The sequence below is a fragment of the Oncorhynchus keta genome, unplaced genomic scaffold, assembly GCF_023373465.1.
Source record: "Oncorhynchus keta strain PuntledgeMale-10-30-2019 unplaced genomic scaffold, Oket_V2 Un_scaffold_25965_pilon_pilon, whole genome shotgun sequence".
In the NCBI taxonomy this organism is placed as follows: Eukaryota; Metazoa; Chordata; class Actinopteri; order Salmoniformes; family Salmonidae; genus Oncorhynchus; species Oncorhynchus keta.
Genome location: NW_026290889.1, coordinates 151,906 through 166,878, shown reverse-complemented (window position 1 = coordinate 166,878; position 14,973 = coordinate 151,906). Strand labels below are relative to the sequence as shown.

Below are 14,973 nucleotides of genomic sequence, written 5' to 3'. Positions count from 1 at the left end.
CACACTCACAGGACTCACACACACTCACAGGACTCTACACACTCACAGGACTCTACACACTCACAGGACTCACACACACTCACAGGAATCTACACACCCACAGGACTCACACACACTGACACTCCAACACACACATAACACGCTCACACATTTATACTGACTCTACACACTCACAGGACTCTACATACTCACAGGACTACTCACATACTCACAGGACTTTACTGACTCTACACACTCACAGGACTCTACATACTCACAGGACTCTACATACTCACAGGACTCTACAGGACTCTACACAATCACAGGACTCTACATACTCACGCACACTGAATCTCAACACACATAACAACTCACATACATTTATACTGACTCTACACACACATAACAAAGCACACACATTTATACTGACTCTACACACGCTCCCATACAATCCTAATTTACACTGCTGCTATTCTGTTTATCATATATCCTGATGCCTAGTCACCTTACCCTCAAACAGATCTACCTCCACCACTCCAGTATCTGCACATTGTAAATGTTGGGTTTGGAGCAAGAAAGGCATTTCACTGAACACGTGACATTAAGAGTTGAAACTTGATTTGGGCTGCCTGTGTAAACCCAGTGTTTGACAACGGCCCACGGTACGACACCATGTTATGTGGGGCGCCAGGTCTAACGCTGCGGAGCTTCACCAAGTCACATGGTGTTCCACAGGAGGCTGCTGAGGGGAGAGCGGCTCATAATAATGTCTGGGACGGAGCAAATGGAATGGCATCAAACACATGGAAACCATGGAAACCAGGTGTTTGATGTATTTAACACCATTCCACCTATTCCGCTCCAGCCATTACCATGAGCCCATCCTCCCCAATAAGTTCCCACCAACCCCCTGTGTGGTGTTCCCTGTTCCAGGATTAAGAAAGGCCTCTGCTTTAAGATGTCCTGATAAACTGTCAAAGACAGAAAGAAGAAGACAACTATGTGGTGGCCTTCACATCAATCCTCCTCCAGCGTCAGGAAGAGTCCCAGGAACAGGAAACAACACTCAATCTGACAGACCCCTGACGTTTTCATCTCACTCACAATTATAGGCCTTTCACATTTTCTCTGTTTCTCTCTCTTTTTAAAAAGGGGTTGGCAAGGTGACATTTGGAAAAGTGCATTTTGCTCTCTGCAGCGGTGGCAGCAGCCCCCAGTGCTTGTCAATCTGTTCTCTTTCCCCACACAGACGGCCACCTTTCCTCCACACTGCCCGCATAACAACCCCCCTCATCCTCCTCCTCCACCTACGCCACTGAGAATGACCTCATCGGTCGATGGTCCCCACCAGGGCCCATGGTAGCAAGGACCAGAACGCAACACCTGAACCACACAGGTAGGATTTTCTCTGACCGTAACCTGACAACAGCACACCTTGAGAGAGAAACCAACACCTGAACCACACAGGTAGGATTTTCTCTGACCGTAACCTGACAACAGCACACCTTGAGAGAGAAACCAACACCTGAACCACACAGGTAGGATTTTCTCTGACCGTAACCTGACAACAACACACCTTGAGAGAGAAACCAACACCTGAACCACACAGGTAGGATTTTCTCTGACCGTAACCTGACAACAACACACCTTGAGAGAGAAACCAACACCTGAACCACACAGGTAGGATTTTCTCTGACCGTAACCTGACAACAACACACCTTGAGAGAGAAACCAACACCTGAACCACACAGGTAGGATTTTCTCTGACCGTAACCTGACAACAACACACCTTGAGAGAGAAACCAACACCTGAACCACACAGGTAGGATTTTCTCTGACCGTAACCTGACAACAACACACCTTGAGAGAGAAACCAACACCTGAACCACACAGGTAGGATTTTCTCTGACCGTAACCTGACAACAACACACCTTGAGAGAGAAACCAACACCTGAACCACACAGGTAGGATTTTCTCTGACCGTAACCTGACAACAACACACCTTGAGAGAGAAACCAACACCTGAACCACACAGGTAGGATTTTCTCTGACCGTAACCTGACAACAACACACCTTGAGAGAGAAACCAACACCTGATGTGTCCCAGAGGCTTGTGTGACATGGTGTGTCACAGCATCACCACCTAGCTGTGACAGAATGACAACACTGGGTCACTTTGATTGATTGGTTTAGGGTCTGTAGTCCCTCCACTGTTTTCTACACTCTCTCTTGATTGGTCACAGAGTGCTGTTTGATTGCTCATTCAATAGCCAAGCCATCGCCCCTGCCCGGCCTGTTCGTCTCCCCTGCGACTAATAAAGTTTTGTGTCTAGCGAAGTTAATTATTCAGCTAAATGTACCTCATTAAGTGTGTTTTTCTGTCTGTCTCGGAGCAGTATGGAGTTAGGGGAGCAATATGTGCTATTAGTTTATTATAATGGGGAGGATAATTCTCTCTTTTGCAATGATCCATCCACCTCGGGCATAGAAGCCCTCGTCTCTTAAGTGCCTCCGGAGGCCCGGCGATCGCTTCCTTTCCTTTCATGCATTTTTTTATGCGTTTTGAGAGAGATTATTGTTGTCGGAGCCACAATTTTGGTGCAGAAACAAACAGATGGATGCTGACAATGAGCAAGCTTCTCACGCGACTCCTCTCTCTGCCATATTTCCTCAGCGCTGACAGAAGACGCCAAGGCTTCGCTCAGCTGCGTTCTCCAACCGGCTCACAGGAAGTAAATGTCAGACATTACAGGAATTTATGTACCAAGGAAATCGGAAAATATAAATATTCATCTGACAGTTTTCTCCGCAGTCACAAATAATGGTTTTCAGTGAGGAGATGGAATTCAGCCTCAAGTCGTTTTTTCACCCAAAGCTTTTATTTGTAGGGTTTGGATTTGAACGGCAGTATTTACCCATAATGTTTTCCCTAACAAAGAATCTGTACCTTAATTGTTAGTATTGTTGTTGTTTCAGGTGATATTAAAGGCAGATGTGGAGATCTTGAAGAAGAAACTGGAGTTCCTCTCTAAAGTGCAGAAAGGTGATGACATTTAACCAGATGGACTATTACTGTTTTGAAGGTGCACTCTCTACGGAAAAGTCATTTCTCTGTCCCCTAGTGGCCACAAAATGAAATACACTAACAAAATGGCTCACAAATGCAGTTCTATTTAAGCCAATGCAGTACACTCACCAAGACCCTCTCCCCTCAGTCCTTCTTACCAGAAACAGGTGCTACATCTTCAGCTGGAATTCTGTAGTTGGTTAAAACTCAACATTATGCTTGGAGTGGAGCTCTGAAGCTAGGCCCAGAGAGGCAGCTAGCCTAGCGGTTAGGGTGTTGGGACAGTAACTGAAAGGCTGCTTGTTTGAATCCCCAAGCCGACAAGGTGGAAAAAATCTGCCCTTGAGAAAAGCAGTTAACCCCCACAATAACTGCTCCCTGGAGGACGATGACGTTGATTAAGGCAGCCCCCCCATCGCTCTGATTCAGAGGGTTTGGGTTAAATATAGAAGACACATTTCAGGTGAATGCATTCAGTTGTGCAACTGACTAGGTTTTCCCTTTCCCAGCATGCAGATGAAGGAGGAGTTCAGGAAGCTTCACCACTTACTATGAGAGGAAGAGGAGGCCAGGATAGCTGCCCTGAGGGAGGAAGAGAAGCAGAAGCGTATAGTTCTGAACCCAACCCCACAGCAGTATAACTCTTTATTGATCTTCCAGAACCAAGTACACAAGGTCAGATCCAGAGCTTGTTTCAGGAGCGCTGATCGATGTGGCATAGCAACTTCGGCAACCTGCAGTTCACAGTCTGGGAGAACATTGGCCAATACAGTGAGTATTGTCTTATGACCAGACAAGCATTGAGCATCAATAGTTATCTACTCTAAAGAGTCTCTGTTCTCTCTTTGAAGTTCCTGTGTTTCTGGAACCCAACACTGCGAGCCAATATGTCATCCACAGGAGACTGCTGAGGGGACAACGGCTCACAATAATGTCAGAATGGAGCAAATGGAATGGCATCAAACACATTTGATACCATTCCCTAATTCCGCTCAGCCATCACCACAAGCTCATTATCCTCCATTAAGGTTCCACCAACCTCCTGTGATGCCATCCTGTCTGAGGCTCTGGGCCTTGTTTCCCAGTTGCGATGTAACTTAAGCATTACGATGATTGTACCAGATGCATCTTTATTCAGTGTTTCCCAAACCAGCACGTAGCGAGAGCGTTCGTTAGGTGCATCGTTAGACCAAGTGTCCATACTGATAGGATCCAAGAAAAGCAGCGCTGCTTTGGGATCAGCTTTCTCCATTCTAACATTACCTTAACATTAGTATCAATCCACAATACTGATGACGGATCAGTTCCTAGAGAGATATTACCACCTATGGCTGCAGGCTTATTCTAATGCTTACCCTATAGTGATGCACTACATCACAGAGTGGGCACGTTGTCACACATCATGAAACACATTGAGGCTAAAATTACAGACAGTAGCCTAGTCGCAAAATGTAACTCCATTGATTGAACATGAAATGTATTTAAATATGATTGAAATAGCCTATATAGGGCCATGTAGCCTATGTATCTTTCAATGCAGTCATCTTGGTTTTCGTTAGAAGCATCATTTTATCCTTCACTCGTTTGTAACAATTGCAAAAACTTTGGCAACTTTGTATTTGTAGTCAACTTTGTTCTGAAGTTATCGGCAGTCACAGTCAAACAGATGGCCTAAGCACCTATAATCACCTCGGACATGTACAGTCAAACAGATGGTCTCAGCACCTATAATCACCTCGTACAGAAACAGTTGGGGAAGATCTGAGTGCAGCTGGACTGGGAGAAAGGAACACGGTCTTTCTCTGATCCCGATGAGAACACACACCTACACACGTTCACACACATTTTCTTTGAGAAAGGCTTTCCGCACACCAATGTGGGGACGACCCCCATCTAAGGGTCTACCCTGTGAAGGCCTTGGAAACATGGAACAGCACAGCTACAGTTGATACCAGCAGTGGGACACCACCTGCTTGTGATTAGGGTTGTAAAGGTAGGGGATATTACTGTTAAATGTTCTAAGTTTACCAGTAAGCTACCATAATGTGGGTATCTTTCAAGGATTTATGTAATCTATCACTAGACATCTAGTGGCCGTTCTGGGTACTTCAGATGATCTCAGGCGTCTGTAATAACCTCTGGACCTCTGAGTGGAATAAATATGAAATCATCGAATAAAACAATGTTTATCAATAGAAAATGTAATGACAAAGCTATAAAACATGATCCTAAACATAAACCATCAACTTGGTGAAAACCATTGGAGTTTAATATGAGGGTTTAGCATGAAATATTGCAAAAACATTACATGTTTTTACAACTGCCACCAGTTTGACGCCAAAACTTGCATTTATTTGACGAAGTCAATATGTGTTTTGGTGTCAAACTGGTTTGTGGGTTTGCAGAGTTACTGAAAATAATGCTATTTTCTCTTAATTAGACTATTTTCTCTTTTTTATCTTTATGTTTTATTTCACCTTTATTTAACCAGGTAGGCTAGTTGAGAACACCTTTATTTAACCAGGTAGGCTAGTTGAGAACAAGTTCTCATTTACACCTGCGACCTGGTCAAGATGAAGCAAAGCAGTGTGACACAAACAACAACAAAGAGTTACACATGGAATAAACAAACATACAATCAATAATACAATATAAAAAGTATATATACAGTGAGCGCACCGTTGATCGATAAGAAACCCTGGACTCTTCCCTGGATTCACTTTCTGTCATGACTGTCTTGCCACCCTGTCATGACTGTCTTGCCACCCTGTCATGACTGTCTTGCCACCCTGTCATGACTGTCTTGCACCACCCTGTCATGACTGTCTTGCCACCCTGTCATGAGTGACAAAGAGAAAAAGAATGACGGAGAGAATCTCATAAATGTAGGCCTATTGTCTGTGTCTGTCACTGTCTGTCAGTGTTCATTCAGCCCATCCATCTCCTCTACCTCCCTGGCACCATCAGGGCATTGACACGTCTCCTACTATTTCTGCTGTGCCTCTCAGTAGGAGAGCTGATGGAAAGACAACGCTGTACGCTAATGTATTTGATTTCAGAAACATTCAAGCGGACCCCTATCCTCCATCTCCTTTACACACCATTCTCAACTCCACTGTCCTTTTTAGACCTGGGGGCGCGTTCAGTGGGACACACCGTTTCCTCAGGCCTTTTAGGTGGTGCACAGGTTTAGTGCCTAAGGTGTTCACCCAGGAACAAACCGTGACATGGTCTCAAATCCCACAGTCTTCTAGTATAAGACGTTTTACTAATAGTGGAGCGTTGGCTGGATGCTTAAATGTGATGATGCAACACTCCTCAGCAAAGAAAGCACTGGAGTGTCGTTATGGGTTAATACTGGGAATCCCACTCTTACTATTGAATAATGCTGCTAGCATGAACAGATTGTTTAAGTATGAGACATGAGCAGGTGTGTTCAGAAGCTCAGGTGTGGTTTAGAGGGCTAATGCTGGTTTTAGGTCCCAGAGTGATGTGGCCCTGTGCAGAGATGGGTCTGACCTAGGTCCTAGTGATATGTCCCTGTGTAGAGACGGGTCTGACCTAGGTCCTAGTGATATGTCCCTGTGTAGAGACGGGTCTGACCTCAGTCCCAGTGATATGTCCCTGTGTAGAGACGGGTCTGACCTAGGTCCCAGTGATGTGATAGCGCTAAGAACCTTGGCGTGATCCTGGACAACACCCTGTCGTTCTCAACTAACATCAAGGCGGTGGCCCGTTCCTGTAGGTTCATGCTCTACAACATCCGCAGAGTACGACCCTGCCTCACACAGGAAGCGGCGCAGGTCCTAATCCAGGCACTTGTCATCTCCCGTCTGGATTACTGCAACTCGCTGTTGGCTGGGCTCCCTGCCTGTGCCATTAAACCCCTACAACTCATCCAGAACGCCGCAGCCCGTCTGGTGTTCAACCTTCCCAAGTTCTCTCACGTCACCCCGCTCCTCCGCTCTCTCCACTGGCTTCCAGTTGAAGCTCGCATCCGCTACAAGACCATGGTGCTTGCCTACGGAGCTGTGAGGGGAACGGCACCTCAGTACCTCCAGGCTCTGATCAGGCCCTACACCCAAACAAGGGCACTGCGTTCATCCACCTCTGGCCTGCTCGCCTCCCTACCACTGAGGAAGTACAGTTCCCGCTCAGCCCAGTCAAAACTGTTCGCTGCTCTGGCTCCCCAATGGTGGAACAAACTCCCTCACGACGCCAGGACAGCGGAGTCAATCACCACCTTCCGGAGACACCTGAAACCCCACCTCTTTAAGGAATACCTAGGATAGGATAAAGTAATCCTTCTCACCCCCCTTAAAAGATTTAGATGCACTATTGTAAAGTGGCTGTTCCACTGGATGTCATAAGGTGAATGCACCAATTTGTAAGTCGCTCTGGATAAGAGCGTCTGCTAAATGACTTAAATGTAATGTAAATGTAATTTGTCCCTGTGTAGAGACGGGTCTGACCTAAGTCCTAGTGATATGTCCCTGTGTAGAGACGGGTCTGACCTAGGTCCCAGTGATATGTCCCTGTGTAGAGGGTCTGACCTAGGTCTGACCTAGGTCCCAGTGATATGTCCCTGTGTAGAGACGGGTCTGACCTAAGTCCCAGTGATATGTCCCTGTGTAGAGACGGGTCTGACCTAAGTCCCAGTGATATGTCCCTGTGTAGAGACGGGTCTGATCTAGGTCCCAGTGATATGTCTCTGTGTAGAGACGGGTCTGATCTAGGTCCCAGTGATATGTCTCTGTGTAGAGACGGGTCTGATCTAGGTCCCAGTGATATGTCTCTGTGTAGAGACTGGTCTGATCTAGGTCCCAGTGATATGTCCCTGTGTAGAGACTGGTCTGACCTAGGTCCCAGTGATATGTCCCTGTGTAGAGACTGGTCTGACCTAGGTCCTAGTGATATGTCTCTGGGTAGCCAGTCCAGAGCTCTGGTGAGAGATCAGAATCACAATAACATTTATTCACCCGCAATGTGACTTGGTGAGATGGTGCCGCCAGTATTAGACAAAGTACACAAAACAGAATACGGACAAAAAATGTACACAACGTCTACATACAATATAAATTCAGTTAATCTAGAATTTTAAGAGAGTAATGAACTTACGGTGGAATATATCTACAGGCAATATGTAGAGGGCAGAGTGCAATAGCAGGTGAATACATGTAGTGAGTGTATGTACAGTATGTATATACAGTGTTGAACATGCATTTGTAAAATAATGCTGTTGTACTGTTGGTCAGTGCTGTGGTGATCACAACAACCGTTGCCCGGATTCACCTCATTATTCCGAATAGCAAAGATAGTTTCTGTTAGTTCATTTACAGAGCTTGGTAACACTATTCAAAAGTGTCAGACCATTGCCATTCGCTGGAACATAAACCCAGAAATAAGGTCTTATTTTCAGCCCATCTCACACCTCCTCACGTTGTCTCAGTGTAACTGTGACATTAACAAGAACACACTGCTTTGGATAAATGTTTTTTTATAGAGACTTTAAATAGACACAAACACAACCACAGCCATTAATCAGGTCCTCTTTGCGATGGGTTCAGATAAGCCGGCTGATTCGCCGTTCAAGGACGCTGTGAAGGTCGCCGCGAAGGTCGCCGCGGCGCTGCAGATCGGTGATTGCTGTGTAAATCGATTACTGACACCTCTTACTATCTGTCAAAGAACACACACACACACACACACACACACACACACACACACACACACACACACACACACACACACACACACACACACACACACACACACACACACACACGCACACACACACACACAGACAGAAGGAGAGAACTTCCTGTCTTCTGAGAAAGGATGCTGTTGTTTTTGTTAGTTCCACAGACAGGCGCAGGGTTATCTGTCTCTCCCAGCTGTGCCACCAAGCTGTCACCTACTGCTGCTTTGTTCTGGCAGGAGACACCTTTGCCAGCTCTGTAGCCACAGGCGTCTGTGTGTGTGTGTGTGTGTCTCGCTGTTTGGTAATGTATGTGCGTGTATGTTCATGCCTTCCTTCTTGATGTTCCCTTACATCGCTCCCGACAATGGTCTCTCCCCCATTCATTTCCCCAGCACCTGTGGCGACATCTATTAAACTGCAGCCACCCAAATCTGCAGCCCCCTCACCCCACTGTCTTTCCCTGGGTACAAACTCCAATTACCCAGAGCACATCACTGCAAACAGCCACTTTGTGGCCAACCACCTGTGACTGCATTGCTGGGCCCTGCACTCTAGAGGTGTGGAAACGTCCCAAGCCCCCTCGGCAGCCAGCGATTGATTAAGGAGATCAACATTGATTAAGGGAGCAGGGGACATCTGGACGGCCCAATTTATGGCCCTCATCAATTATTCAAATGCACTGCCACCGAATTGGATTAGCGGTGCCGATCCTCCTGCCATTGGTTCGTTTCCATCCCCTGTGGTGTTGCTTTCATCAGCTCATCAGGCTGCTGAGAGAGAAGAGGGTCTGGTTGGAGTTGGGCCCTTATAATGCCTTTCTGTGTGTGTTTGTGGTGTGTGTGTCAGACCTAAGGCTTGTATGTATGGCCGCTATGGCACAGAGCCAAGGCCAGCGGGTTATTCATATTCATGTTGTTTATGTTGGAGACGGCTCTCTGTGTGTGTGCGCGCGCATGCCTGGGAGAGAGAGAGAGAGACACACAGAGACACACAGAGAGCAGGACTCGGATTCTCTCCATTGTATCTCTAACACAGGGGGAACAAGTTCAGGAATCTTGGAATACCATCCGGAGCTCCCTCAAGGCTTCCCCACACACAGGACCTTCCTGTGTTCCCTCATTGGTTTTGAATGACAAGGTTGGTTATACCCCGAATCCACACCATTACTAGCCTGGTCCCCAGATCTGTTTGTGCTGTCTTGCCAACAATGACCAAAAGAGTTGGAAAGACAACATGTCTGCTTAATGACTAAAATGTACTACGATCAGTAGGTGCATTAGCAATGTTGAGGGATACGATATAGGAATCACTGCTCATATGATTTATTTCCTCCCATTGCCCCGGGCCGGTCGGTCCTGTGTTTTCCTGTTCATTTCCAAAGGGTGGGCTATAGGAGTCTGCCGGTCCCTTCTGCACAGCTCAAATCCATTATCACCAGGGAAGTGATTTGAGATGTAAGAAAACAATACTACAATAATAAAATTGAATGTATTTTTCAACCGGATAATCAATTTGTTCTGATGTGGGACCGTGGCCTGGTTTGTGTTGGTCTCTGTAATACGTGTGTCAGAGAGAGTTGTGCTGGTAAATGGCCTGTGCAGTTAAGAATGGGTTGCATGGTCGTTATTGATTAGGGGAAATGGCGGAGCGGATTTGTGCGCCCATAAAGGAGAGCCATGTACTGACCTTCAGGCAGCTGGTTCAGTGGTGTGTGTCTGCATGGAGTATGTGTTAGTGATGCATGTGTGTGATTGTATGTGGAAGGGCGTGCATGCGTGTGTGTAGGGGGGGCAGATCGATGGGAGCGTTTAGTGTGAAGCTGTGCCTAGTACGCCTCATCTCAGGAAGTTGGATGATTTGTAACACAGGGTGTCAGCCATTGGAGTGAGAAACAGTCACTTAACCAACTGAGCCACGAATAGTCGGCAGAACCCAGAAGATGAGGCAGACACAGCAGTACTTGAGACGGTGTATTTAATGAAGTAAAAAGTGAAGTTCTTCAGGAAAACATGTAACTCCACAACCTCAAAAGGAATTCCATAAGAACAAAAGGTAATCCTCCAAGACAAAAGGTAAATCCACAAGGTGGAAGGTATAGCACAAAAAGCCTCAAAAATACTCAAAAACAAACAAACAAGAACAAAAAACAGAATTCCTCAAGAGAGTCCAGGGATCAACAAGAGTACACAGCACAGAGTAAAACGCCTTTATCAGTCCAGTCCGGTTAAAGAGTCCAAATCAAACTGGTAGTGTGGTGCTTTCCTGGGCTCCTCCACTCTGGGCCCCTCCACCCTGGGCCCCTCCACCCTGGGCTCCTCCACCCTGGGCTCCTCCACCCTGGGCCCCTCCACCCTTGGCCCCTCCACCCTGGGCTCCTCCACCCTCCCCTCCACCCTGGGCCCCTCCACCCTGGGCTCCTCCACCCTGGGCCCCTCCACCCTGGGCTCCTCCACCCTGGGCCCCTCCACCCTGGGCTCCTCCACCCTGGGCCCCTCCACCCTGGGCCCCTCCACCCTGGGCCCCTTCACCCTGTGCCCCTTCACCCTGGGCCCCTTCACCCTGTGCCCCTTCACCCTGGGCCCCTTCACCCTGGGCCCCTCCACCCTGGGCCCCTCCACCCGCTACAGCTACCCGTCTCTCTGTTGTCTCTCCGCAGATGTTTACCAAGACAGATAGGCGAATGGCAGACTAATAATGGTAATTGCTTCCATCTGCTCGCACACAGCTGTCAATAGCGCTCACAGTCAATCCCCGGAATTAGCCTAGCGTGGCACAGTCACGCTAGCATTCTGATCCAGCCAGCCGGCAACCATCAGCATGTCTGGGTTTGGGGCACAATACTGAAAGCTCACTCACTCCCCTCTCCAGTTTAAACACTGTTTTTACTACAGGGATGAGGAGTGCGTAATGACGGGGGATTCGACTAGGCAGGATAATACACTGTTCTGAGAATATGCCTGCATCCCAAAAATCTGTCCCTTCTCCCAAACTGTGCACTTACACCCCCCCCCCCCTCACATTTAAAAGCATTGGTGTGGTGTAAGCAGTTGCTAGATAGTTTTCAACGTTCTTATCTACTTTTAAATCCATGAAGGGAAGTGAACAAGTGTTATTGAGAGACCACTGAGAGAGAGAAAGAGATGTCTCAGCCTCCAGTAGATGCAGTAGTTTGTGTCGGTGTCCTGTGTGAATCTAGAGTGTGAGAGATTCTCTCCTTCTTTCTTTCTCTCTCTCGAGAGGACCTGAGCCCTAGGACCATGCCCCAGGACTACCTGACATGATGACTCCTTGCTGTCCCCAGTCCACCTGGCCATGCTGCTGCTCCAGTTTCAACTGACCTGAGCCCTAGGACCATGCCCCAGGACTACCTGACATGATGACTCCTTGCTGTCCCCAGTCCACCTGGCCATGCTGCTGCTCCAGTTTCAACTGTTCTGCCTTACTATTATTCAACCATGCTGGTCATTTATGAACATTTGAACATCTTGGCCATGTTCTGTTATAATCTCCACCCGGACAGCCAGAAGAGGACGGGCCACCCCAGATAGCCTGGTTCCTCTCTAGGTTTCTTCCTAGGTTTTGGCCTTTCTAGGGAGTTTTTCCTAGACCGAGCTTCTAAAGATTGAAGTTTGGGGTTTTAGGAGGGTTTCTGTAGAGCACTTTGAGATATCAGCTGATGACGAAGGGCTATATAAATAAATTTGATTTGAGAGAGAGAGAGAGATGAGAGAGAGATGTGAGAGAGAGAGATTCTGAGAGAGATGTGTGAGAGAGAGAGAGAGAGAGAGAGAGAGAGAGAGAGAGAGAGAGAGAGAGAGAGATGTTGAGAGAGAGAGATGTGAGAGAGAGAGAGATGTGTGTGAGAGAGAGAGAGAGAGAGAGAGTGAGAGAGAGAGAGAGAGAGATCTGAGAGAGATGTGACACCGGTAAGGGTTTCTGGACAACCATTTTCAGATGTTTTTCGGTGAAGCAGTGGACTATCATGAATGTGTGAAAAAGTGGATGGCTTATAGGAGAGTGTAATGTAGCAAGTGAAAGACTAGCCGACTTTTAGGAGGGAAGAGACCTTTTAAAGATGAAGGGGAGAGGAGAAAAGGGAGGAAGAGAGAGGCTTTTAGCACTGGTTGTGGTATGACACCTTTTAACGGTCCTGACAAAACCCTCCTCTTGCCTCTGTCTCAGCTTCATTCTTCAGGGAGTTTATGAGAGAAAACGAGTCGGCCATTAGAGACCCAACAGCGTTAAACCCTGAGTCTGATGTTGGGCAGACTCTAGTGAAACTCCCACAAAACTACCTCACCGTGGTCATGTTAAAGGGATAGTTCACTTTTTTGTTTGCAAAGTTGTAGCATAGTCTTGACTTACCTGGGGTGTTGTCATTTTTCATCCAAACGGTTTAATATGTTCCTTTGCTGTTGGAAACAGTGACAAACGACAACACCGTTAGGTACATTGAACATCTACAAAACTATTCCTTTAAACCTTTAGTAAACAAGTGAACTAGTCCTTTAAACCTTTAGTAAACAAGTGAACTATTCTTTTAAACCTTTAGTAAACAAGTGAACTATTCTTTTAAACCTTTAGTAAACAAGTGAACTATTCTTTTAAACCTTTAGTAAACAAGTGAACTATTCTTTTAAACCTTTAGTAAACAAGTGAACTAGTCCTTTAAACCTTTAGTAAACAAGTGAACTAGTCCTTTAAACCTTTAGTAAACAAGTGAACTATTCTTTTAAACCTTTAGTAAACAAGTGAACTATTCTTTTAAACCTTTAGTAAACAAGTGAACTATTATTTTAAACCTTTAGTAAACAAGTGAACTATTCTTTTAAACCTTTAGTAAACAAGTGAACTATTCTTTTAAACCTTTAGTAAACAAGTGAACTATTCTTTTAAACCTTTAGTAAACAAGTGAACTAGTCCTTTAAACCTTTAGTAAACAAGTGAACTATTCTTTTAAACCTTTAGTAAACAAGTGAACTAGTCCTTTAAACCTTTAGTAAACAAGTGAACTATTCTTTTAAACCTTTAGTAAACAAGTGAACTATTCTTTTAAACCTTTAGTAAACAAGTGAACTATTCTTTTAAACCTTTAGTAAACAAGTGAACTATTCTTTTAAACCTTTAGTAAACAAGTGAACTATTCTTTTAAACCTTTAGTAAACAAGTGAACTATTCTTTTAAACCTTTAGTAAACAAGTGGTAAAGGCGTTTGTTCAGCTAGGAAGTCATGGCAACCCCTCATACCATCCATTAATAGTCAAACAAGCCCTATATCACTAACAGATAGATTTGTCTCTGAACATGTTCCAGCTGAGACGGTCTGGGTTAACGTCTGGGTTGGAGACACAGGAGGGGTCGGCACAATCGATTAGCAGATCCACTACCCCTCTAGCCCTCCCCCAGATTGACCTCCTCTCACCACCACTCCTACCCTTCTCTATCTCCGTCTGGATAGATCCTCTGAACTCAGACCTCTGCTTCTTTCCCCTCCTCACTGGCCTCTTTCTCTCTTCTTCACATCAATGTGGCTGGGAGAAGGGCGGAGGGAAGGGTTGGGGGGGCAGGGGCTGTGGGAGTGTGAAAAACCACCACCCCTAGCACGGCTGCAATCATAGCATGGCTTCATCATCTTCGTGCCCCCTATCACCCTCTCTCCCCTCCTCATCCCCCAGTTGCCTCTCTCCTCCATTATTCCCAGTTCACTGGTTGGAATATTAGGGTGATGCCCTGCACCCTCCTCCGCTTTCTCTCCTCCATTACTCCCAGTTCACTGGTTGGAATATTAGGGTGATGCCCTGCACCCTCCTCCACTTTCTCTCCCCCATTACTCCCAGTTCAGTGGCTGCTATATAGGGTGACACCAGGACCAATTCAATTCCCTGTCCCCGTCACCCCGTGCTGAGGAAGATTGACACACACGTGCCTCTCTCCCTCCCTCAAAGGGGGTTCACTCAGATTGGCAGGTCTCTCTCTCCACTCTATTTTCTAACCTCCCTCTCTCTCTTTGTGGTCTTCTTTTCTGGTCTTTACTGCAACCCAGGGTTGGTGTTATTCTTCCATCCTGTAAAGGATAGTGTAGTGTACAGGAAAGCTGATTCCAGATCTGTTGACCAGGAAAACTGTCTGTCTGGAGTTCTGGGAGTCTTTTACAGCCACAGGCAGCCTAATTGGCATCAGGTGTGAGCTAATTTATTGGCGTCTTAGGCGTGTTGTTTGGCTTCCT

The 14,973-nt window shown here is 46.4% G+C and overlaps 1 long non-coding RNA gene across 2 annotated transcripts; it reads right to left on the bottom strand.

Annotated features, from left to right (window-relative positions):
• Window positions 1-13,080: 13,080 nt before the first annotated feature.
• Window positions 13,081-14,458, bottom strand: LOC127928431 (uncharacterized). Of its 2 annotated transcripts, none has more exons than XR_008131164.1 (3): window positions 13,934-14,458; window positions 13,390-13,613; window positions 13,081-13,261 (listed from the first exon to the last, which is right to left on the bottom strand). It is a non-coding gene; the product is annotated as an uncharacterized LOC127928431 (long non-coding RNA). The 2 variants fall into 2 exon arrangements; XR_008131165.1 differs by lacking the exon at window positions 13,081-13,261 and having other exon boundaries at window positions 13,322-13,421; window positions 13,518-13,613.
• Window positions 14,459-14,973: the final 515 nt, after the last annotated feature.